This window comes from Myodes glareolus, chromosome 4 (genome assembly GCF_982192425.1).
Source record: "Myodes glareolus chromosome 4, mMyoGla1.1, whole genome shotgun sequence".
Taxonomy (NCBI): domain Eukaryota; kingdom Metazoa; phylum Chordata; class Mammalia; order Rodentia; family Cricetidae; genus Myodes; species Myodes glareolus.
The window spans coordinates 66914119-66941208 of NC_142029.1; the positions used below are offsets into that span (position 1 = coordinate 66914119).

The 27090-nt window shown below is 36.4% G+C and overlaps 2 pseudogenes; both read left to right on the forward strand.

Moving 5' to 3' along the window:
- Nucleotides 1-9212: 9212 nt before the first annotated feature.
- Nucleotides 9213-10128, forward strand: LOC148122303 (olfactory receptor 8B3-like; annotated as a pseudogene).
- Nucleotides 10129-18590: 8462 nt separating this feature from the next.
- Nucleotides 18591-19520, forward strand: LOC148122304 (olfactory receptor 8B8-like; annotated as a pseudogene).
- The last annotated feature ends 7570 nt before the right edge of the window (nucleotides 19521-27090 follow it).

Here is a 27090-nt window from a genome sequence, read left to right on the forward strand (position 1 = left end):
AGAAAAAGAAGAGGAAGGAGGTAGAGGAGGAGGAGGAGGGAAAAAGGGGAGGAAGAAGTGAGAAATAGAAGAGATAGAGAAAGAGAACAAGGAGGTGATCATTAGTCATAGCTTGGAAGGGAGAATGGGAACTTGTCAATAAACAGCTGTAAAGTTAAATCATAGAAAATGAATACATACTGAAGATCTATTTTAAAATACCGTTCCTGTAGTATGTTAAGTATTTTTGAACCATGGCGGTTATGTAAATAATCAAGAATATAAAAGTCCAGTATTGAATACCAAGCATGTCTTGTCCATTTCTGCCATAGTTACAGGGATAACCAATATCCTTCACTGCTTTTAAGATTCAACCCACAAGGAGTGAATGCAGCCCTCTATTGTATATAATTGTAAAACCCATGGATGGGAGAATCTCAAGGTCTAGAGAAAATCTTATTGCTGTTTAGATAAATTATCATGGTGCCAAACTGACTTATAAAGTTTTAAGCTTACACTGTTGATATGTTAATACCAGCTATAATCAGGGAATCCATTTACAATGAATGATAGTGAATGCAGAGACACGACTGATCAAGGTGCTGAGAATTTGTGAGAGTAGCTTGCTTAATCCTCAACAGGGCATATACATCATCACCTTTTCTAAGCCCTAGGAATCATCAGCAAGAAGGAGTCAGTAAGCATGTAAGAGCCAGAAGATATGAAGTAGGTCTATAAAATGCTGATTTCTATATTTACTGTAAAATGCAGATCACAGGAAAGGCAAACAAAACTCATATCAGTTTTTAATACATTATTTGGGCATTCACAAGGCTATGCTATTTAATCATAAATCTTATGTCTCTGTCCTTAGAACTATTAGCAATAGAAGGATTGCAGAAGAGAAGTAGTCACTCCATTTTATTTCATACCCACTGAAGAGACCATCAGACTGCAAAGACTAGTGTCAAATCTATGGTCACACAGGCCACCCTGGAAGTCAAGCAAAATAAAGGGACATGAGTGTCCTCACTTCTACTGATTAGTGTTCTTGGTACTGAAAGTTACTCTGGAATCTACCGGAGGAGAAAGATAAACTCCAGCCTAGCTGCTAACCAGTTATCTACAATGGTACTGTTGCAACAGTTGTACAAACGTCATAATAATAGCCAACCATTTTCTCTTGGTATTTAATGAGCACTTCATGAGATGAAGCCCGTGCCTGACACTGCTCAGGTGAATAAGTATCTGAGGCTAGAGAGGCTATGGACCTAGGAAAATCTAAATACTACTGTTGTTCTGCTCAAGAAACTCAGCAATAGGAAGACTCCTAAAGACATTCTTGTTTTCCCATAGATTAGTGTCTTGCTCAGTCATTTTAGAGAGCTGTTTTTTTTTTATAATAGATGGGAATTCATACAGAGACTTTCTTTAAATGTTAACTCAATTTGTGAAATAACCAGGGCAGCTTGAAGATAAACAATTCTATTTTTACTTATTATAAGGAGAAACTCATGCCATGAAAATGGGAAGACCAAGCTCCGCTGTGTCCCAAGGGAATCACCCAGAGAGAGTGAGTACCTGGTCCTTCCCAGTTTTTCTTCCTGGGCTCCAGGTAGCCATGCCTTAATTAGGTTCCACTTCTTAGAGATGATTGGTTAACAAAACTTCTCCCATCAACTTGAAACTGGGCAATGAACAGAGAGTGAGATACTTTGGAACACTCAGTTCTCGTTGAAAGGTTTCAACAACTTTTTCTTTGAGCAGTCAGAGAACCCCACAGAAGAGGAGGCATAAATGTTGTAAGAGTCACAAGGGGTGAAAACAAAAAGGAAAGAATGCATTTCAGACACAACAGGACTGAAGCATGTCTGAACTCAGAAAGACTTCTGGGACCATGCACAAGGGCTATAAAAGTTCAAGCTAGACAGGGTCCCAGCTCTGAAAGGGTGAAATCTATCACAAACTGTAGGGAGCCGCCAGGATGTGGCCTTGGCCAGATAGTGCCAGCAGTCCTTCAGCCTGGAGGTATACATATCCTTTGATGTTGCCGCCTTAGGCCAGTGTGCTAGGGAGCCTTGTTTTGCATTTCAAGAGACCTGTCCCGTGGCCTTGGGTCCTAGTAGAATGGCATCAACCAATCAGCATTCGAGCCTCTCACCCTAGAAAAGCGGCTGTCTTTGGATTTTTCGCTCTCTCTCTCATCCCTGTTCCCCATTCCCCCTTTCAATCAAGGAGCTCTAATAAATTGTGATTGAGAAGGATTCTTGATTTTGTGATCGTCCATTCCTGCTGGTCAGGAAGCGCGTCACAACAAACCAAGAAACTCTTTCCAGTAGACAACTGTTTGTGAAAGATAACTCAGCTTTCTCCAATGAAGTTTCAGTGGGTAAATGATCCACACTTAAGAGTGGGTTCCATTCCACATAGTAGAGGAAGAACAAGTTTGAATTCAGTGGACTTTTTGTAGATTTTTTTGCCTCACATCTATTTTTTCATCATTTTTTTCTTGGTCTAGGTGGTCTTTTACTTGTGTGCTATGGATTACTATCTTGTGTTTTCATGGATTTTGCTTTTTAGTCTGTGTATGTTTAGATGTGTGTGTGTGTGTGTGTCTGTGTGTATTTGCGTGTTTGTCTTGTGCTTTCTCGCTGTTTTTTAACTCTCTTCTTTTTTATTTTTTTCTAAAGAGATAGTAAAAAGCCATGTGTTCTGATGGTTAGGGATCTGGTAAGGATCTAGAAGGCGATGGAAGGGCGAAACTGCTATTAGAATTTATCTTGTAAATTTTCAATTTAAAAAAGACACTAACTTTAGGAAGGCAGTTGTAGGAAGGACAGGATTAAGGGGATGGAATCGATATTAGAGATTAATACTATCAGGTAAGTAGGAATGCCATAGTCAATGTGATAAATCTTTGGAAATAATTAATGGTTTCATTTCAATATATGATCTTGCATCTCATACAAATGGTTTTTCTTTACCAACAGCAAGCAGAAAATAATTGATGATGAGGTCCCAGAATACTACCATGCAACTGAAAAACCCTTTTGTCTTGAGATGCCATAGTCACGATAGTGTCATAGCCCCATGTTCCATGTCTTCACATGGTGTAATTCTGGTTTAAAGAGTCTGGTTTAAAGAGTCTGCACTAGGAGTCATGTAACATCATTGCACATGCAAAGGCATAAAGTGCATGATTTTTGATGCAGACAATGAATAACTAAGCTACTGGTTTCTGAGTTTATTATAAACTAAACCCTACCATTTCCTTCAGTGTCATATAATGTACTTCTCCTCCTTGTGAAATAAATGACACTTTAAACAAACCTTACTATTTTAGCACTAGTTTCATTCTCCTTGTGCTAGGATGACTTCAGACTGCATCAAGACTGTTGAATGTAGGTGATGGAATATATACCATCTGCAGCTGTGCAAGTTTATCACGAAGAAATTACCAACACATTTGTAGGTATATGTTAATGATTTAGAATTCCAACACACTGTTCTCTTTTATTCAAGTACTGCAAAGGCTCTATGTGCAGCTCATGGAAAATTGAATAAGTAAAGGAGGTACATGGTGTGGGAGGTCCTTCTGTCTATGTGCTGCTTTTATTGGTTAATGAATAAAAAAACTGCCTTGTCCTGTTGATAGGGCAAAACTTAAGTAGGCAGGCAAAACTAAACAGAATGCTGGGAGAAAGATAGGCAGAGTTAGGGAGATGCCATGTAGACCAGTCAAAGACAGATGCTGGAACATTAGCTGGCAAACCACAGTCACATGGCCATACACAAATTAATAGAAATGGGTATGATTCAGATGTAAGTGTTAGTCAATAAGGAGCTAGAGAGAATGGAACAAGCAGTGGTTTGAATAATACAGTTTCTGTGTGATTATTTTGTATCTAAGCTGCCAGGAACAAACAAACAACCTCCTTCTACAGATAGTTATGAGTTTTGTGTTTTATATTTCCTCAACTCCTGTCCATTTCTTGAACCCATTAAATAATTAATTACCTATTATTTATAGACAATTTACATTGGTAGACATTCTTATGTATCAATAGAAATTCAAACTATATTGAATTTGCTCCTATTCTGTTTACAATATTTTTATACCTATGAAGTTATTTTGTCATATTGTAATAGCCATAAACAAAGGACATGGAACCTATAGTTCATGATCCTAGAGAAGCTAAGTAATAAAGTGAACCAAAAGAAAAACATATATGGACCCACCTGGAAATTGGAAACAGAGAAGATCTCCTAACAAAATTTGGGAGCATGGGGATGGTGGATAGAAGGAAGGGAGAAAGGGGGGTGTTGCAGAGAACTTGAGGGAATGGGATAGTCGAGATGTTAGAAGACAGTTATGATAGCAAGTAAAGAGATATCTTGATTATGGGAGCAATTATGGAGTTAGCAAGATTCCTGGCTCTAGAAAAATAACCCAGGAATCTACAAGGATTACCCCAGCTAAGATCCTAAGCAATAGAGGAAAGGGTGTCTGAACTGGTCTTGCCCTGATGATTTTCTTAAATATCACCATAGAACCTATGTCGAACAACAGATGAAACAGAGGAAGAGGCCCACATCGGAGCACTGGTCTGAGCTCCTAAAGTCCAGTTGAAGAGTGGAAGGAGGGAGAGCATGAACAAGGAAGTCAAGATGTAGTAGGGAGGGCCTTTGACTTTCCACAGGACAGGCTGCCTTGCCCTCTCTTAGGATTGGAGAAGGTGGGGTGGGAGGGTGTGTGGAGGGAGTGGGACAGGAGTGGGAGAAGGGAGGAAGTGGGAATTTGGATTGGTATTTTTTAGTAACAAACTAAAATAATAATAAAAAAGACATTGTGTATATTGATACAATTTTAGAATATATTTATTGTATTACACTATACATTTCTACATCTGATCAAGATACTTAAATATATTTTACATTTTGAGGTCATTGTCCTCAGTTTTTGCACAGTTGTTTAAAGATTGTTTAATGTCATATAGGAAGTCTTAGTTTTTAAGTTATATAGGTATTAAGAATTATAGGTCAATAATCATTCATGTTTGCTATACTTATAGTTAGATTAATCAAGTTCCTTAGATACATAGAGATTGTATTCTGCATAAACAGATAGTCTTCAATCACTTCAAAGAGCTGTAGAACTTGGCATTTAAATAACGCAGGATTCTGTTGGCACAAGACACCAACGCTCCTGGCTGCACTGATCTATTTCTGAGAGAAGATATTGACACCAAAGACACTCCAATTGGAGTTTTTTTTTCTTCTTGGCAATACTAGACTTTGGGCAAAAAAATGCCCATGCCTCAACCACTGACAAAAATGCATGATATTTGGACAGGACAAGCAGGATACAAGAAAAAAGATTGTCAAATCTTGCCAAGACAGGATAAGAGAGTTTGAAAAATTTCTTGCCTCTGAAAATCATCAGTCAGTTACTCTAGGCCTTGGTCAAAGTTGGTTGCTCCAACATTGCAAATGAGACTTTGGGTGATTTCCCAGGGAGCCAGTTTTCTCTGTCACTTATCATATATTTTGGAAGTTGCTTGATTACACTTCCTGTTTACTCAAGTAATATTTTCTCCATCTCATTTTCAATGGGGTTGAAGACTAGTTATAGTTACTTTCCTCTAATGACTTGGTCAAATTATTTCTAATATAATACTTAGACTCCTTATGATATGATAAATTTTGAAACATTTATTATATGTTTCTTGCTTGATATTATTTATGCTGTTTGTTATTCTAAGCTTTATACTTGTATATGTTCTTATTGTATATAGATTTATATTAGGCTTGTAACTCTCTTATTTAAGCAAAAGGGGAAGGTGTTGTTGGAACTCATTCAACCAGTAGTATTTAAGATTCCAACCCACTTGGGTGTGCCCTACTATACTATAAATGCCAACATAAAGCATGCACCCCCACTCTGTACAGGCTGCTGGATGAAGTTCCTGTTTTCTGCTCACACAGAGACTAGTGATATGTGAGTCTACCCCTAAATAAATAACCCTTTATTATAGTCAATTCTGAGCTAGTATGGGATTTTTTTAGTGTTCATCTTCCATGAATATATTAATGCTTTATATATTTCATATACAGAAAGAGTATATGGCAATTACTTCTTGAGTGTATTATTTTACATAAATATATTAGCATCACAAAGAGAGGAATCTTAGAATCAACTAAGACAATTTTCTCTTCACTTTGCACAATCTTCTCATTCAGATAATATATTAGAAAGATATAAAGGCGATATTCCAAGTCTTGGAGAGAAGTATAATTACCTTCCCTTTGAGAAACGATCAATTCTTCTATATATATGAATTTTCCTGAGACATTGGCATTATTCTAACCACTAATAAATTTTGGGTTTTTGTTTGTTTTTCGATCAAAAATGCTGTGTATTGGAAAAAACCCAGTGCAGTTCAAATTGCATGAGAAGATGACCCCAGGTACTATAGCTTACCCCTGTATCAGGGAGAAGATGAAGTATGCAGAGATGAACGGTAAGAGAGATGAGCACATGTATACTGGTTCATCCTATGCAAATTTTTTCTTCAGTCTTTTAACAATCATGCTCTACTTTGAGAAACCTAGACTCAGATTTCCAAAATGTTGATGTTGTCCATTATTATATTAAGGAGATAGGACTTTAATATGAGGGAGAGACTTTCATTCATGGAAGCATGGAGGTTTCCCTTTGTCCATTTACAGACATTCCCAGTGTTTTTCTCAAGTTTGTGAATGTCAGGAAATGTAGAATGCTCTGTATTCTGCATTGAGTAATGTCTGGTGTTGAAATTTTCTATTCTGCTTGTTGATTTTAATAACATACTTTCTTTTCAGGGTATTTTCCTTTTTATTGAAAATAGATTCTTCTCTGTTACAATGCTTCCCAACCACAGTTTCCCCTCCCTCCACTCCGCAGTATTCCCCCACATTTCCCCTCTCATCTGGATTCACATCACCTCCATTTCCTCTTCAAAAAACAGCAGGCCTCAAAGAGAGAGTGTCAAACAGGACAAAACAAGATACAATAAGACAAAGTGAATGCTCTCATATCTTAGATGGACAAGATAACCCAAGAGGAAGAAAGAGTCCAAAGATCAGACAAAAGAATCAGAGATACACTTGCTGTTTCTGTCTGGAGTTCCACAAAATACCAAAGTAACAGACATAACGTAAACACAGAAGACCAGGTGCAGACCCCTGCAGGCCCTCTGCTTGCTGCTCCTGGATCTGTGATCCCATCTGACCCCTGTTTAGATGACTTAGTCCGTCATATTCCCCGGTTTCCTTTATCTTCTATAATGCCCTCAACTTTTCCCAACCTATGATGAATTAATCTAGACAAAACTCTTTCATAAGTAAAATAACACTTGTACTCATAGATAATATTTCATTATTTCTCATACAACGAGGATTATTTTATCTAATAAACTTTTCCTTTTCCATACATAGCAAGAATCCGATAAATATATGCTCAATTTAGAAGCCTTTTTTTTCCCACAAAGAATAATCTAGGTGCTGACATGTTAAATAAGTTTTCCAAACTCACACATTAAGGAAGTGTGGGGTAGAGATAAAAAACAAAAACAAAAAACCCCCAAACCACAAAAAAACCTCTCCATCACTTTTGTTTCCATTTTTCTAAGGCAAGCATATAAATAAACTTATTGCTAACCATGACGTTTTTAATTTTAAAATCATAGAAACAATATCAGGCAATGCTCAATTCATAGATGAGATGCCACCCATCAAAAGAAATTTTGGCCAGATAGAGAAATATGTTTAGGGGCAGCACACTGACATAATGTATGTAAGATCTTCAGATTCCTTCTCAGAATAATATATAATGATTTGTAATGGTTGTAGAAACATCAAGAGACATTAATATCTGAGGTATGTTGCTGAGCTCCTGAACAGTTTTTGATAAACCAGTAAAAAAGAATGAAGGTAATTTCTACAGTATTGCTCCACTTGAAGTGGAGGAATAGGATTGGTAAACACATAAATAATTGATTTCCCTGAAGAGATGAAGATGATTAAGTGATAGAAGTTCAATATCACCTTAAGCAAAAGGGCTGTATGATCCCCAAAGAGAAGGACATGCAAATAAAGGCGAATCATGTTTTAACCAGCACATGCACACTCATTGCCTTTTTGTATTTAAGCTCTGCTCACTTGGAGGAGTTAGAGACAGCTTCTATTCTCCAAGTGCAAAATAAAATTAAACTCATTTGAAGCTTCTGATGTCATGTAAGTGCTCAGTGTGATAAAAAAGAAAGCTGTTGAAATAAATAACAGCATTTCAGTCTATGCATGAGAGTTCAGAGATGTGGCTGAGTGATGTGAGAAAATAACCTTGTGCAACAACATCTCTTAGAATCAAAGCAAAAAATGTTTGGAGCCTGGAGTTCACATTTAGGAGAAGAGTAAATAACTATGTTGAGGAAACAACAGGATTTTCTTCTTCACCTTTGAGAGAATCATTTGGTTTACTTTCTCATAAATCCCATCAACGTGATGATATCCTCGCGGTCTGCTGATGATGCGTATATCCTATTGTAATCAAACATATATAGGAGATAAGGGTTTTCAACTTAATACTGCTGCTTTCTGACTTGCATAGCAACTTTTCGTTGATGTGAATGTTAGGATTCTTTATTTGATCTTTTCTCCACAGTTTGTTGTAGACTAACTTGATTGCATTTATCAAGAGACTGTACTATAAAATCGAACAGGAAATATTCAGAATCATTGGACATCAGATGTCAAGAAAATCTGTCTCTCCATGGACATATCTCATATTCTTCTACATATATCAATTTTCTTGAGACATTTGTCTTGCTTTTCTCTGTGTTTGGTAGAGGATGAAGCAGTAAAGGAGAAGAGAGAAAAAGGTATGTCCTGGCCAAAACAGTTTCCCCTGTCCAGTTGCTAAGGATGCCTGCTGGGATACAAGTCCATCAGATTACATCCACAAACAGGTCTATGATATTCTTCACATGTGTTTAGTCCAGAAACTCCAATATGGAGGAGATGTTTTAACTCCATATCATGAGAAAACCAGAAACAGAGTAACTGATTTCATGTGGGTTGTTTCTACACATTCTCAGCATGTTCTTCATTTTTGCAGCTGAACATAATTATTGGATGTTCTGTGTGTTTTTTTAATTTTACCATATGTTTGCCCAATTCCTCAGATTCTCTTAAAAATGGCTCTGACAAATGGCTCTATGATAACTGAATTTGTTATCTTGGGATTAACAGTCAAACCTGAGTTACAAATACCCCTTTTCATACTCTTCCTAGTAACATATATTATAACTTCAATGGCGAATTTGGCTTTGATCATTCTAATTGTGCTGAATTCTCACCTCCACACACCCATGTACTTTTTCCTTCATTGACCTCTGTTACTCTTCTGTTATTACACCCAAAATGCTGATGAGCTTCTTACTAGAGAAAAACATTATCTCTTATATGGGATGTATGACTCAGCTCTACTTCTTTTGCTTTTTTGCCATTTCTGAATGTTATCTGCTAACATCAATGGCCTATGATCGCTATGTGGCTATCTGCAATCCACTCTTGTATAATGTTGCCATGTCTCCTAAGGTATGCTGTTACCTTTTGCTTGGGTCATATTTGACGGCGTTTTCTGATGCCATGATCCATACAGGATGTGTTCTGAGATTATCCTTCTGCAACAGTAACACCATCAACCACTATTTCTGTGATCTCCGTCCTCTGTTCCAGCTCTCCTGTACCAGCACGTACGTCAATGAGATAGAGGTTTTCATTGTAGGGACAAAAGACGTATTTGTTTCTACTGCAATCATCTTTACCTCATATGGTTTTGTCCTCTCCAGCATCTTCAAACTAAATTCCACAGAAAGCAGGTATAAAACTTTCAGCACTTGCAGTTCACACATAATTGCTGTCCTATTGTTCTTTGGATCTTTAGCCTTGATTTATCTTAAGCCTTCCAGAACAGGATCTCTGGAAGAGGGAAAAATCTTTTCCATCCTTTATACCACCGTGGTTCCCATGATGAACCCTTTAATCTACAGCTTGAGAAACAAAGATGTTAAAGTTGCTCTCAGTAAAACTCTGAGCAGAATTTTTTGAGCAGGCATTAACCCTCTTTCTGCTTGTTGTTTGACCACTGAGTGCACAAACCTAGTAATCTAGGTTTCTACATTTTGTTTTATTTTTCCTTACCCAAAACACTGTATTTACTCTAATAATCTTACTTGTCTAATCTCATTATTATGTATATATATCACTTGAATATGCATATATTCCTCATTAATCATGGCATTAATAATTTGCTCACATATATATATACATATGTTCCTTAGAATATATATATTCTTCATTTATCATTAATAATTTGCCCATAGGTCTTTGTGGAGGAATAGTCACAATTGCCATTAGAATGATGAATAGTTCCAGCATTCTATGTTTGTCATTTACTCTGAATTTAAATAAGAACAACTCTATTTTTAAAATATATTTCTAAAACAAATGATGTGTTGAAACTCAAGTTGATTTATAGTTTATATAGTGCCACATGATTTTTCATTGACCATCATATTAAAAGAGTTAACTGTAGTCTTTTATACTTACCATATCATTTTCTGTATTTCTGTCTACTTTATTTTATTAGTGTCATTTCATTAAAGAGAAAAGAGAAGTGTTTGTAAAGTTTGGTTTGTCTGGCCTTGGTTCTTACTGATGCATAAATTGAGTTTAGGTATGTTGTAGCTTCAGCATTTGTTAAAATATACTGTTGTTTTTTTGTTTTAAAGCTAGTATGTCTTTTTTACCTGCATAATTGGGTGATGACTGTATTAAATTGAGGCTGATTTCTTTGAATTAATATTATATCTTAAGTCTTTTTTAAAAGTTTCTGGTTATGGGATCATATCAAGGGCTACAAGACAGGTCAAAAAGATATGTCATTATGTAAAATGACACACTAAAATTAAGTATAATGTTTATTTGATTTTTCTTTATAGAGTTTTTACCACAGTCATCCTGTTAAGCATTGATAAAGCTTTGGTTAAGCTTTCCATTAAACTAATAAAAGTTAACATGGAGGATTGTAATGTTTCTGATGGATAAAACCTAAGTCAAAGAAAAAAAAGCAAACCAAACTCAAATAAAACAAACAAACAAACAAACAAATAATATTTCTGTTGGACAAAACCAAACCAAGGAAAACAAACAAAAGAACAGACAAAACATGACTTAAAAAACACACATCTGATGTCATTCCATAAGTTTTCCCTATCATAATTGTATCAGTATGAACTGTTTTCAATTACTTTTTTCTCTCCATTTAGTATTGTTTTAGTTTTCTAAAATTAATCCTAAGTCATTTACTGTCTTAAATGCCTTGTTTAAGTATCAAGCATATCGAATTATAAGAAGTATTCAGTAGTGACATGCTTCCATTGAATGACTCTTACTGTATGCTCAGTTTTTATTGGAGGAGTTAGGTAATATTTAAGTTATAGCTTCTTGGCATTTTAGCTAAGACCAAATGAAGTGTATCTTCTTTTAAGTTTAGTATGTTTACAAAATGGTTGACTTGGAAACATTTTTTTCTTTTGATTTTATATATACCAGTTTTTAGTAAATTGTTTACTTAGTTGAATAAAAGTAGATTTTAATAAGAAAATAATATGTGTAAAAATCATTGAGATCCTTGAAACACTAATCACAGAAGCAACTCTGGATGAATTTCATTATTATTCAGGCAGCAAAAATGAGTTTAACAGGTTTATAACTCTCTTTTGAAAATAAAAAATGCCCTAAAAATATAAATAGTTGGTTGCTTTTTTTCTGTGAAAATCAAGTATTTCTATAATGTTGTTTCACATTTTTGGTTTCACTATAAAATTAACCTTTAAATGTATAATGTTCTTAATAAATATCAAAGGGAGATAGTTTGGAATAAGAAATTTACTTGATTTAGCACTTAAATTAATCTTTGTTACATATTTATATTTTCAAAAAGTATTCACTCGAGTCACAAATTTTATAACTATTCCTTAATCTCTCTGTTTTAAAGCAAAATATTTTTTAATATTCTTTTAATTTTGAGGTTGCAGTATAATCACACATCATATCCATTCCCAAGTTCTTTTCCTCTCCAAACCCTTCCATATACCCTTCCTTGATCTCTTTTTAATCATGTTATTTCTTATTATTAATTGTTGTTACATACATATATGCATATGCATATACTGGTATCTTCCTAAATGAAAGCTGCTATGTCTTGATAATGATACTTTTAAGTATTTTTCAGGCTTTCTGCTCTCAACATTATTAATTTGCTTGTAGTTCTTTGTGCACATTTGAGGTCCTGTGTCTTTTACCTTGTCTACTTTAGTTTGTCTCTTGTTGTAAAGCCAAGGTTTGATTCGTTTTAATAGTATATAATTGACTAGAGAATACACATTTTTAAAAAAAGATAATTTTACTGATGTTGTCACAACTATGAGTTACACTGGAAGACATGGAATCTACTTTAGTCAAATTATTATTAGGAAATTGATAATTCTCTTTTAGTGGAAAATGATGAAATTCAAGTCTATAATACAAAGTGGATCTCCTATAAAAAGTCAGCAAAGGAAGCTTGCTGGTAAAATTCTGAATTTAATTAATTGACCACTTCCACAAGTAAGCTTCCATTGCTCCTCCCAGCCAACGTTAGCTGCAATGGCCATAAGGACATTGCAGGAAGACAGATGAAGTCTGAATAGGCAATGTAGTGTTTTCTGTATTACTTTTTAGTTTTGTCAACTTTTATTCTTAGATTAACTTTTATTTATTTGAATTCCAATGCTATGCTCTAGACAGAATATGAATACACACACTGATTTCAAATACTGTTTTTATTCAATAGGTACATAGTATAATTAAATGTGCAGGCGTCCTGCTTCTCAACTCTGTAAGCACAATCACGTATTACTTACTTACTAAATGAGTTGCTGGCTCTGAAGGAAGAATTTACTGATTATGCCATAAGGAAGTATATATTGGTTTCTTCACTAATTTACTTAACAGATTTAAAATGACTTCTATGTACAACATAGACAAAAATTTATTCTACTTTAACATTTTATAGTATCCAAGAACCAATCTTAATTATATCTTTTTAACACCAATATAGACTCACAAAGACAAAGATATACACATTAATTTTCATTTCATGGTATAGTTTAGCTATGTTCCACAAATGATAAATTCCTAAAATACATAGTGAAAGGGGGAAAGTCCACAGATGGATGACTAAAGAATGCTGAAAGTGGAAGAAATAGTTTTGTTTTCAGAGGAGAGCACTCTAAGTTTTTCACTATCATATGGGCAGCCCTAAAAATGAGCTTATAAAGTAATATCTGTCTAGGTTATGTTTATGAATATATGTGCATAGACATACATATTTACATAATATCAGTGAAAATGAGACCATAAAATTGAAAAAGAATAAGGAATGTCATATTGGACGATTTTCTAAATTTTATATTCTTGTCTTATGGTCTGCCCCATGAAAGCCTTGTCACTGAACAACATTCTGCTATTTTATACCAGTAGTACAATTCAGTACTATTTCTGTCATCAGGGAATTTTATTGCTAACTAAGTTGAGCACTAGTTGAAAGATACAGTTTATACTCAAGATAAACTGGCCAGACTATACTTAATAACTATATCTATTGTCCCATGAGGACTGTAGATGCTTAAAAACCTGCTTTCCTGCTTTTACTAACTTCACTCAACCAGTTCATTTTCACATGAGAACAAATTTAACTAGACTAAAGACATTGTTTGAAAAGAAAACTCTACAACTGTACATAAGTTCAGATGTCTACCAGGGTTATTACACAGGACATGCCAATTCTTCATTGTCAAGTCTGCTGACAGTGTATCCTTGTCTCAAAGCTTATCAGTGGACACTGTGCCTCCCATCACCCAATCCTACTCATATAACCTTGGAACTTTGTGTTTCAATGAGCCAGGGAATTGTTGACTGCAAATGTATATAAGCTGGAAACTTTGCAGAACAGCAGGAGAATAAAGAAAGAGAAATAAAGAAACTGATGCAGAAAAAGGTACATAGTGCAAAATTCATTTCACTCTCATGTTTTTCTAAGGCTCTGTCTTGGCCATACCATTCTCTCTTAACCCCAAGTGGGCCATGAACATAGCACTCAATACCCCTCATTAGGTAATGACTTGCACAACAGGCTTTGTCTATAACAAATACATAAATGTAAAATATAAGATGACATTTTTCCAGATATATTTCTTCTACAATTTAGTAGATGTTACAAGCATGCTTAAAAAATGTGCCTCTCTTGAATAAGTAATAACAGTGTAACATCCATTTCTGGTGTTTAATATTTATTGATAGTTCCAACATGAAGCTCCTGTGAGTACATTTCAAATATACCCTCCTAAATCCAGTAATCTCTAGGGTGTTGATAGACCCATTTTTGTTTGCATTTTAAAAGTCTTTCAATTTAGGATATTATCAAATAGGAATGAATTAATATGCACAGCACCTTGCTAGCTGTGATGGTGCTATTCAGTAGGATTTCCTGAGGAGGAGGAAGTAGGAAGTATGACAAGTTTGAGGCCAGCCTGGGTTACACATAGCCTTTTTATAAGTCTAAGAGCACATATACTCAGAGGTTATATTCCACTATTTTCTATAGGCAGGACATTATTAATCTCTTTCCCATTTTTCTAAATCACTAAAGCATTGCAGGGAAAGATGGTCTACATTGACAATTCCTATTTTACAAAACAAAACCCGAGGCACAGAGATGTTCAATAACCTCTTCTAATTATCAGAGTAAGGATGTGTATTAGAGAGGAATAGTATACAGACCTTTTAAGTTTTTAGTTCTCATTCTTCTCTACAACAGGTGTAGAAATTGCAGAGTCAGTCACTACTGTGTAGTATTTAAGGAGAGTGAAATTGATATTCAAGCAGGGAACTTACAGAAAGATAAAAACAGTGATGTTGAAGGTTGAGGAAATTAGCTTGGTGGTAGAGAACTTGCCTAGTGCAAACGAAGTACTTAGTTCCACTTCTACAGGATCAATATCTTTAAAAACAGTCTTATTTAAGAGAAATGTTCTAAGACATAAGGCCTAAACTGTGTTACTATATTCACTGCTATATTTTGTATCAAATATCTAGTGGTTTGCCAGTAGCATTATCAGGAGACTGTGAACAATGAAAGAAAGAACCAAAACAATAGCTATCTCTGAAGAAATGGAAGTGATTTGAAGATGAGAGTTAGGAATTGGCTCAAGCACAGAAAATGTACAATCTCCATAGAGAAGTGTGTGCATGACTAAAATCTCCAAGATCTGAATTTCCCATTACAATGTAATATGAAAGTGCTACTGGCTCATTCTCTCTTTATATATGCTGTCTGTTTCTGGGAAGCTATTGAGTAAGCTTTTACTTTGCATATAGTAAAGTATATTATGTTACTAAACTCATCTGATGTGTCTTGTTTTCTCAGGGTATAGTATGATCATAGACAATATACTCACTTTAAATGTAGAGAAACTCAAAGCCATTCCACTAAAATCATGAACAACACAAAGCTGTCCACTCTCTCCATACTTCTTCATTATAGTGTTTGAAGTTCTAGCAATAGCAATAAGACAACATAAGGAGATCAAGGGGATTCGAATTGGAAAGGAAGAAGTCAAATCTTCGTTATTTGCAGATGATATGATAGTGTACATAGCTACCCCCAAAACTCTACCACTGAACACCTACAGCTGATAAACACCTTTAGTAATGTGGCAAGATACAGGATAAACTCCAAAATATCAGTTGCCCTCCTATACACAAAGGATAAAGAAGCAGGGACGGAAATCAGAAAAACATCACCTTTCATGATAGCCACAAATAGCATAAAGTATCTTGGGGTTACTCTAACCAAGGAAGTGAAAGACCTATTTGACTAGAACTTTAAGTCTTTGAATAAAGAAATTGAAGAGGATACCAGAAACTGGAAGGATCTCACATGTTCTTGGATTGGGAGAATCAACATAGTAAAAATGGTAATTCTACCAAAAGCAATCTATAGATTCAGTGTAATCCCCATTACAATCCCATCAAAATTCTTCACAGACCTTGAGAGAACAATAATCAACTTTATATGGAAAAACAAAAAACCCAGGATAGCCAAAACAATCTTATACAATAAAAGTACTTCCAGAGGCATTACCATCCCGGACTTCAAACTCTATTACAGAGCTACAGTAATGAAAACAGCTTGGTATTGGCACAAAATCAGGGATGTTGGCCAATGGAATCGATTCAAAGACCCGGATATTAATCCACAAACCTATGAAGACCTGATTTTCGACAAAGGAACTTAAATTATACAGTGGAAAAAAGAAAGCCTCTTTAACAAATGGTGCTGGCATAACTGGATGTCAACATGTAGAAGAATGAAAATAGATCCATATCTATCCCCATCCACAAAACTCAAGTCCAAATGATTTAAAGACCTCAATATAAATCTGAACACACTGAACATGATAGACGAGAAAGTGGGAAGTAGTCTGAAACACATGGGCACAGGAGACCAATTCCTATGCATAACCCCAGTAGCACAGACAATAAGAAACTGAGAAGCTTCTATAATGCAAAGGACACTGTCATTAAGACAAAAGGCAACCTACTAAATGGGATAAGATCTTCACCAACCCACATCAGACAAAGGTCTGATCTCCAAAATATATAAAGAACTCAAGAAACTAGACATTAAAAGTCTAATTAACCCAATTAAAAAATGAAGTACTGAACTGAACAGAGAATTCTCAACAGAAGACGTTCAAATGGCCAAAAGACACTTAAGGTCATGCACAACCTCCTTAGCAATCAGGGAAATGCAAATCAAAACCACTTTGAGATACCATCTTACACCTGTCAGAATAGCTAAAATCAAAAACACCAATGTTAGCCTTTGCTGGAGAGGATGTGGATTAAGGGAAACACTCATCCATTGTTGGTGGGAATGCAAACTTGGACAACAACTATGGATATCAGTGTGGCAGTTTCTCAGGAAACTGGGAGTCAACCTACCTCAGGATCCCACAATTCCACTCTTGGGAATATACCCGAGAGATGCCCAATCATACTACAAAAACATTTGTTCAAGTATGTTCATAGCATCACTATTTGTAATAGCCAGAATCTGGAAACAACCCTCAATAGAAGAATGGTTAAAGAAGGTGTGGCACATATACACTTTAGAGTTTTACTAAGCGATAAAAAACAACGACATGTTGAATTTTGTGTGCGAATGGATGGAAATAGAAAACATTTTACTGAGTGAGATAACCCAGACCCAAAAAGGGGACTATGGTATGTACTTACTCATAAGTGGACTCTAGCCTTAAACAAAGAACACTGAGCCTATAGTTCATGATTCTAGAGAAGCTAAATAAGGTGAACCCAAATAAAAACATATATTTATCCTCCTGGATATTGGAAGTAGACAAGATCGCTGGGTAAAAGTTGGGAGCAGGGCGGTGGTGGTGGGTTGGAGGGAATGGGATATGGGGAGTGGGAAAGGAGAGGGGGAGGATTGGGGAGAGCTTGGGGGAATGGGATGGTTGAGATGGATGAAGGGTGGATATGGGAGCAGGGAAGAAGATAATTTAACTAAGGGAGCCATTTTAGGATTGGCAAGAGACTTGGCTCTAGAGGGATTCCCAGGTGTCCTTGGGGATTTCCCCAGCTAGGTCCGTGGGCAGCATAGGAGAGGGTGCCTGAACTGGCCTTATCCCATAGCCACACTGACGGATATCTTGCATTTCACCATAGAACCTTTATCTGGCGAGGGATGGAGATAGAGACAGAGACCCACATTGGAGCACTGGACTGAGCTCTCAAGGCCCAGATGAAGAGCAGAAGGAGGGAGAACATGAGCATGGAAGTCTGGACCTCGAGGGGTGTGTCCACCCACGGAGAAGGTGCGACTGACCTAATGGGAGCTCACCAAGGCCAGCTGGACTGGGACTGATGGAGCATGTGATCAAACCGAACTCTCCGAATTTGGCTTTCAATGAGGGCTGAGAAGCTAATGATAAGGACACCGAATTTTGATTCTACTGCATGTACTGGCTTTTTGGGAGCCTAGTGTGTTGGATGCACACCTTTCTAGACCTGGATAGAGGTGGGGGCTTGGATCTTCCACAGGGCCGGGCACCCTGACCTCTTTTAGGACTGGAGAGAGAGGGGGAGGGGTGTGGGGGAGGAGGGGGAAATGGGAGGATGGGAGGAGGTGGAAATTTTTAATAAATAAATAAAAATTAAACAAGAAAAAAATAGATTGCTAGAGCTTCTGTTTGTATTGGAAAAGAGGTGAAACAAAAATATTGAGATGATGTAAAGGTACAACTGTTATTGACATTGTACTTCTCCCTTTCCTCTTGACTGCTATTGTATTCAACAAAGGATATGGCAGCTCTGCTCGCAGTTTTGTAAAACAATCGTGGTATTCCATGATTCTATAACATCACCATTTATTTTTTAACAGGATGTCTTATAACAAAATGGCTATGGCAAATGTCTCTTTGGTAACTGAATTCATTCTCTTGGTGCTAACAGGACAGTCCAACCTCCAAAAACCACTGTTCCCACTCTTTCTAGGAATGTACATGATAACAACGTTGGGGAACTTGTCTCTAATAATTCTCATTGTGCTGAATTCTCACCTTCATACCCCTATGTATTGTATCCTTTTTAACTTATCCTTTGTAGATTTTTGTTACTCTTATGTAACTAAACAAAAATGTTAGTGGTCTTCATACTAAGAAAATTTTAACTCCTATGTAGAATGTATTACCCAGTTCTACTTATTTTGTTTCTGTGTCATTTCTGAGTGTTATGTTCTAACATCAGTGGCCTATGATCGTTATGTGGCCATCTGTAATCCATTGTTGTATAATATTGCCATGTCTCCCAAGGAGTGTTCCTATCTTATGTTGGTTTCATATTTCAAGGAGTTTTCTGGTGTCACAATCCAGGCTGACCTTCTGTGATGGGAACATCATTAATCACTATTTCTGTGATGTCCTCCCTTTGCTGCAGCTCTCCTGCACTAGCATCTATGTTAACAAGATAGAGATTTCCATTGTAGGAAAAGAAGACATCATTGTGGCCCCTGTAAACATCTTTATCTCCTATGGCTTGATTCTTTCCAGCATATTCAAAATGAGGTCCAAGGAGAGCAGGTCAAAAACCTTCAGCACTTGAAGTTTCCACATAATTGCTGTCTCTCTGTTTTTTGGATCTGGAACATTTATGTATCTCAAGCACAACTCAGCTGGACCAACAAATAATGGGAAAATATCTTAATTATTTATACCACTGTAATTCCCATGATGAATCCATTAATCTATAGCTTGAGGAACAAAGATGTTAAAGCTGCATTAAGAAACACTCTGAGCAAGAAAGTGTTTAAATAAGAATTTCTATTTTCTTATATTTATAACAGAGAATTTCTGTGTTTTATAGCTATGATATTTCATATCAATTTTTACAATGGAAAGGAAAATTGGAGGTCTCTTATTTTCAGATTTACTTTATAGAAGATTTTCTGTTTCTTTAATTTGGATAGAATATTTTCTTTAGCTATTTTTCTTTTTTTAATAATATGGCAGAGTTTATTTTACTTTTTCATTTTCACTATAGACCTTATGCTTGCAAATAGTGAATGATTCTTGTTATTGTTTAAAACAACACGAGATTGCCTGGATTTCTTTTAGTATATAGGTATTATTTGGTACTCAAAATAAAATATGAGCAAGATATCATGCCTTCTATCGTACATTTTAACATCTCAGTGTTTAATAGATGAGCTCATTTATGCATTATTGTTAAATTCAATGCAACTCATGATATAGCATTAAATAATTTCAATTAAACAGTATTTGTCAGATGTCAAAATCTTTGCATTTAAAGATAATATCATGTTTTAAATATCATTGACACATATTTATTACATTATAATGATTTTTCAGTTTAATTATATTAATAATTTATATGCCACACAACTCTATAAATAAAGGTTTCAGAACAATATATCACATTCTTATTTTCAAGTCTCTCAAACATTCTATCATCCACTCTGACTACCTTATTTCACTAGTTTTATTTCACAAAAATGATGTATTGAAACATTTTACTGTTGTTTGACTGTTAACAAAATCCCGGAGACTATCCCACTCTCTGGAGCTCTCGTCAATCCTCCCTTTCTCACCTCTCTTTCCTCCCTTCCCCTCCCCACTACTCCACCCCAACAACCATGCTCTCAACTTTTGCCTGAAGAACTTGTCTGCTTCCAATTTCCAGGAGAATTGATATATGCTTTTCTTTGGGTTCATCTAATGCTTTAGATTCTCTAAGTTCTTTGTTTATGGCTAGAGTCCACTAATGAGTGAGTACATACAATATTCATAATTTTGGGTCTGGGTTATCTCACTCAGGATTGTGCTCCATTTGCATGAAGGGAAGAAGACATCTCAATTAAGGGAGCTATTTTAGGGTTGGCAAGAGGCTTGGCTCTAGAGGGGTTTCCAGTTCCCAGGTGTCTACGGAGATGTCCTCAGCTAGGTCCTTGGGCTGTAGAGAAGAGGGTGCCTGAACAGGCCTTGTCCCATAGTCAGACTGATGACTATTTTGAAAATCACACTAGAACCCTCGTCTGGCAACAGATGGAGATAGAGACAGAGACCCACATGGGAGCACTGGACTGAGCTCCCAAGGTCCAGTTGAAGAGCAGAAGGAGGGAGAATATAAGCAAGGAAGTCAGGACCACGAGGGGTTGGTCTACCCACTGAGATAGTGTGCCTAATCTCTGGACTGGAAATGAACGAGCATGGGATCAAACTGGACCCTCTGAATGCGGCTGACAACTGGGGTCAACTGAAAAGCCAATTATAATGGCACTGGGATTTGTCTCTACTGCATATACTGGGTTTTTGGCATCCTAGTCTATTTGGAGACACACATTCCTAAGCCTGGAGGGAGAGGAGTGGTCCTTAGACTTCCCACAGATCAGGGTACCCTGCCCTCTCTTTGGACTGGAGGGAGAAGGGTGAGTGGGGGAGCAGGAGGGAAATTAGAGGAGGGGAGGAAGGGGGAATTTTGAATGGTATTATATAAAAGCAATAAAAAATAGAAATTCAGGAGAGGGATTTTATTGCATCAGTGTATTTTCAAGAGGAGGGTTTGGTGACTCTTTCCTTTGGCAAATAGCATGACTTTTGTGGCAGTGTAGCTGGCAGACAACAGAATTAGGAATTGACTTAATTGCAAAATGCATCTCAAATATTTAACAAAACTTCTTGTTGAAATATATGGTTTTAGAAGAATGTCAAACAAATAGGGCAAAGGCAAAGAGATACATAAACATCAAATAAGGAACTCAGCATGGAAAATGGTTAATGAAATTTCAACAGTAATTTGTTCTCATTTCTGTGGCTCTGCAGAGCTTTACAACTGTGATTACCCTCCACTGTATTTAAAGCTTTGCTAGAATGCAGTGTCCTGAAGAACACAAATCAACAGCATTTTCAGAAGAATCAGAGAATATGGATCCTTCAGCATGGAATGAAGAACACAGAACAACTTAAGGACTTTTGATAGTGAGGTATAATTTTTACTGCATTAAGGAGAAGTGAAAAAATGAAAAATATAAGTTTGTAACTTTTCTTTTGTAGCAGAGTCTGGCTTGACTATCATGGTGGTGATGAATATCCCACAATGCCTCAAACTGTAAGTCTGACTTACACTCAGCCTGTAAATGTATTAGGTCTGTGGTGTGAGCATATGTTTGATGGTTAACGAGCCCGTCATAACAGACTGACTCCTAAACATCCATGCTTATAAATGCAAAACTAGCTTGCTACATTAATCTGAGAATCCTCTTTGAACAATAAATAGTGATAAAGTGGAGACTCATAAATGTTCAAGATCAGAAACAGGCAATTATTATTGGTCTGACCCTAAATAAATAGTTTATATCACCCCTCTTGGATCAGAGAGCACTGAGGGAGAGAAGGCAGAAACTATTATAGTGTCAGCAGATAGGCTGAAAGGATAAACCTTATGGTCTACAGACAGATACAGTCCCTGTATCATCTTCAGTACACCCACACAAAAGCAGACAATCAGTCAAAGAAAGGGAAGAGTTCCCAGAGTACTACTTTTACTCTCATCTATTGGCCAATCATAGATTCAGGGACAACAGGGTTTACTGCCTTTATTTGTATTCAAACTGTGTATCCTACCAGGCTTTAATGGTCAACTCTAACCTGATAGTCACAGAGTTGTCCTTTATCAATTTTTATAGATTTCCACACAAAGCAAAAAGATAACAACATGCAAAATCTAGACTTGTAGAAATGTATGAGGGTGTGCTAGGTTATAGGAATGTTGGGAATGAGAATTGTCAATACATAGCTTATATGTGCTAAGTTCTAAAAAAGACTATAAGATTCTTCAGATATGGTATCGGTTAATGCTACATGTTATGAACAAAGAAAGTTGCCCAGAGGGTAAGAAGACCTGAATAAAACTAAATTGCCACTGCTTTTCTTGCTTTCATATGCAATTTCAATGTACAATATACAGCAATAAAATCCTCTTTCATTTGAATGTAACAAGTATTTCAAATATGCCAAAATGTGGTGTTGTGTTGCTAAAAGGACAATAGTAGATTTTCTTTTCCTCAGATAAAGCAGGCCAAAAATGATTGATCTGAAGATTCTTTATCTGATATACACATCATGATTAAAACATTTCCTAAGAATTTTAATACCATTCACACTTGTTATCTATTGTTCACTAAATTTTTATGTATTGAAAAATTGAAGCAGCTCCATTGCTGGGGAGACCTGAGAGGTGAGTCAGAAGCAACTTTCTGGAACCTTCCCATTGGAACAGAATCCAGGTGTCCCTCCTCAACTCCCTATGTTTTTCTGGCCAGCCGGTGGGGAGTATTTCTGCTTCTGGGCTTTCCCCCAACCCAAGCCTTCCTTTTTGTCTGTGAGATACTTGGAACCTTGAAGCACAGCCTGCTCCGGTGTTGAGGGGACCTGAGAAGTGAGTCAGTGGCCACTCTCTGGTATATTCTCAGTGGGACAGAACCCAGCGGACCCTCCCCAATTCACCAAGTTTTTCTGCAGCAGGGCTTTCCCACAAACCACCCTGCCTCCAAGCCCTTTTCACCTACAAGGTCCTTTGAACCCTGCACAGAGCTTCCTCCAATATTTAGGGGACATAAGAGAGAGAACAGACAAAAAAAAAACACCTCCCAAGTACTCAGACAGCCACAGCAAAGATCGGACCAAGATGCCAAGACTCTGCCAGGCTCACTTGAAGGAAGAGATGGGTAGGCCAATTCCTCCAATATCCTAAAAACAACATGGTAATAGCAGAATCCAGCAGACACACAAAAGGAAGACTTGATTATCCTAACCCAGAAGAAGTAGAAGAAAATGATTTTAAATGTAGCTTTATGAAAATTGTTGGGAACTTTAAAGAGAAAGTGAAAAACTCCCTTACTGAGTGAGGTAACCCAGACCCAAGAAGAGGAATATGGTATGTACTCACTCATAAGTGGATTCTAGCCATAATTAAAGGATGTTGTGCCTATAATTACTGATCCTAGAAAAGCTAAATAAGAAGGTGAACCCAAAGAAAATCATATAGTTATCCTCCTGGATATTGGAAGTAGACAAGATTGTCAGGCAAAATTTGGGTGCACGGGGGTGTGGGGGGTGGATGTAAGGGGAGATGGGTAGAGAGAAGGGAGAAGGGGAGGATTCAGGAGAGCTTGGGTGAATGGGATGGGTGGGATGGAGGAAGGGTGGATATGGGAGCAGGGAAGTAAATATATTAATTAAGGGAGTCATTTTAGGGTTTTCAAGAGACTTGTCTCTAGAGGGGTTCCCAGTTTCAAGGAGAGGTACCCAGACTGTTTTTTGGGCAGAAGAGGAGAAGGTGCCTGAACTGGCCTTGTCCCATAGCCACACTGATGAATATCTTGCATATCACCACAGAACCTTCATCTGGCGATGGATGGAGATAGAGACAGAGACCTACATTGGAGCACTGGACTTAGTTCCCAAGGTCCAAATGAGGAGCAGAAGGAGGGTGAACATGAGCAAGGAAGTCAGGATCACGAAGGATGCATACACCCACTGAGACAGTGGGACTGATTTAATGGGAGCTCACCAAGGCCAGCTGGACTGGGAATGATGGAGCATATGATCAAAATGGACACTCTGAACATGGTTGGCAATGAAGGCTGTCTAAGAAGCCAAGGACAATGGCACTGGATTTTGATTCTACTGCATGGACTGACTTTGTGGGATTCTGGTTTGTTTGGATGCTCACCTTTATAGACCTGGATAGAGGGGGGAGAACCTTGGACTTCTCACGGGACAGGGAACCTTGACAGCTCTTAGGACTAGAGAGGGAGGGGGAGGTGGGAAGGGGGGAAAAGGAAGACTGGGAGGAGGTGGAAATTTTTAATAAATAAATAAATAAATAAATTAAAATAAATCAAAAAAAGAAATGGAAGAGAAGACAAACTAAAAGTTAGAAAAATGTAATAAAATTCTCAAAGAATTCTCAAGAAAATTCTTAAGAAAAAAACAACAAGAAAGCAATCAAACAAGTGAAGAAAAAAGTTCAAGACTTGAAGACTGAAAAGGAGGTAATTAAAAAAAACACAAATCAAGAGAAGGCTGGATATGGAAGATCTGGGTAAACAAACAGGAACAACAGAGACAAGTATAACTAATACAAGAATAGAAGATACAGAAGAAAGAATCTCAGTTGCTGAAGATACTATAGAGGAAATAGGCTCATTGGTCAAAGGAAACTTTAAATCCAACAGATTCTTAATACAAAACATTTAGGCAATCTGGAGCACCATGAAAATACCAAATCTCAGAATAATAAGGGAAAGAGAAGGAGAACTCCAGCTCAAAGGCATAAAAAATATATTCAACAAAATTATAGAATAAAACTTTCACTACCTAGAGAAGGATATCTCTATGGAGGCACAAGAAGCTTACAGAACACAAAATACACAAAATACACTATAAATACCATATAATAATCAAAACAAAGAACATACAGTATAAAGTAAGACTATTAAGAGTGGCAAAGGAAAAAGGTCAAGTAATATATGAACGTAAATCTATCAGAATTACACCTGACTTCTCAATGGAAACCATAAAAGCCACAAGGTCTTGGATAAATGTGCTGCAGACACTAAGAGACCATGGATACAAGCCAAGACCCAGGAAAGATTTCTTTCACCATTGAAGATGAAAACAAGATGTTCCATGACAAACACAGATTTAAAAAAAAATACATATCCACAAACCTAGCCTTGCAGAAAGTACTAGAAGGAAAACATCAACCCAAGGAAACTAACAACACCCACAATAACACAGACATCTGAGAATACTCCACCATCACAACGCAAATAAGGGAAACATATAAACACTACCATCGAAAAATAACCAGAGTTAACAACCCTGGTCATTAATATTGCTTAATATCAATTAACTCAATTCACCTATAAAATGACACATGTTAAGAGAATGGATATAAAAACAGGATCCTGCTTTCTACTGTTTACAAGAAACACCTCAACTTCAAAGACAGACACTACCTCAGAGTAAATGTTTGGCAAAATGTTTTCTAATTAAATGGACCTAAGAAACAAACAGGTGTGGATAACCTAATATCTAACAAAATTGATTTCAAACTAAAATCAATCAGAAGAGATAGAAAAGGACACTTTATACTCATAACAGAAATGATTCATCAGAATGAAGTCTTAATCCTGAATACCTATGCTCTAATATAAGAGCACCCACACATGTAAAAGAAACATTACTAAAATTTAAATAACACATCAAACCCCACACACTAATAGTAGGAGATTTCAACACTCTTCTCTTGCCAATGAACAGGTCAACCAAACAGAAACTTAACAGAGAAATAAGAGAACTAACAGATGTAATGAATCAAATGGACTTAACAAACATATATAGAATATTCCACCCAAACAGGAAAGAATATACCTTCATCTCAGCATCTCATGGAACCTTCTCTAAAATTATCACATACTTGGTAACAAAGCAAACATTCACAGATACAAAAAATTGGACTAACCACCTATGTCTCATCAGATCACCATGGAGTAAATGTAGAATTTAACAACAATACTACCCCCAAGAAAGCCCACAACTCATGGAAACTGAACTGTCAACTACTGAATCAACCCTATATCAAGGAAGAAATAAAAAAAAGAAATTAAATCTTCTTTGAATTTAACAAAAATGAAAGCACAATATACCCAAACCTATGGGACAATATGAAATCAGTGCTAAAAGTTCATAGCACTAAGTGCCTACATAAAGAATACAAAGAAAATACACATTAGTGACTTAACAGCACACATGAGAGCTCTAGAAAAAAAAGAAGCAGACTCACCCGGGAGGAGGATAAGACTGGAAATAATCAAACTGAGGACTGAAATCAACAAAATAGAAACACAGAAAACAATCCAAAGAATCAATGAAACAAAGAGCTGGTTCTTTGAGAAAATCAACAAGATTGACAAAAATTTATCCAAACTAATCAAAAAGCAGAGAGAGAACATCCTAATTAACAAAATCAAGAATGAAAGTGGGCATAACAACAGATACTGAGGAAATTCATAGAATTTCATCCTAGAGATGCAGGGCTGGTTAAATATACAAAAATCTGTCAATGTAATCCATCATATAAATAAACTGAAAGAAATCAAATATGATCATTGAATTAGATGGAGAAAAAGCATTTGAGAAAATTCAACACTCCATAATAAAGATGTTGGAGAGAATAGGGATACAAGGATTATCTCTAAATATAATAAAAGCAATATACAACAAGCTGACAGCTAACATCAAATTAACTGGACAAAAACTCAAAGCAATTTCACTTAAATCAGTAATAAGACAAGGCTGT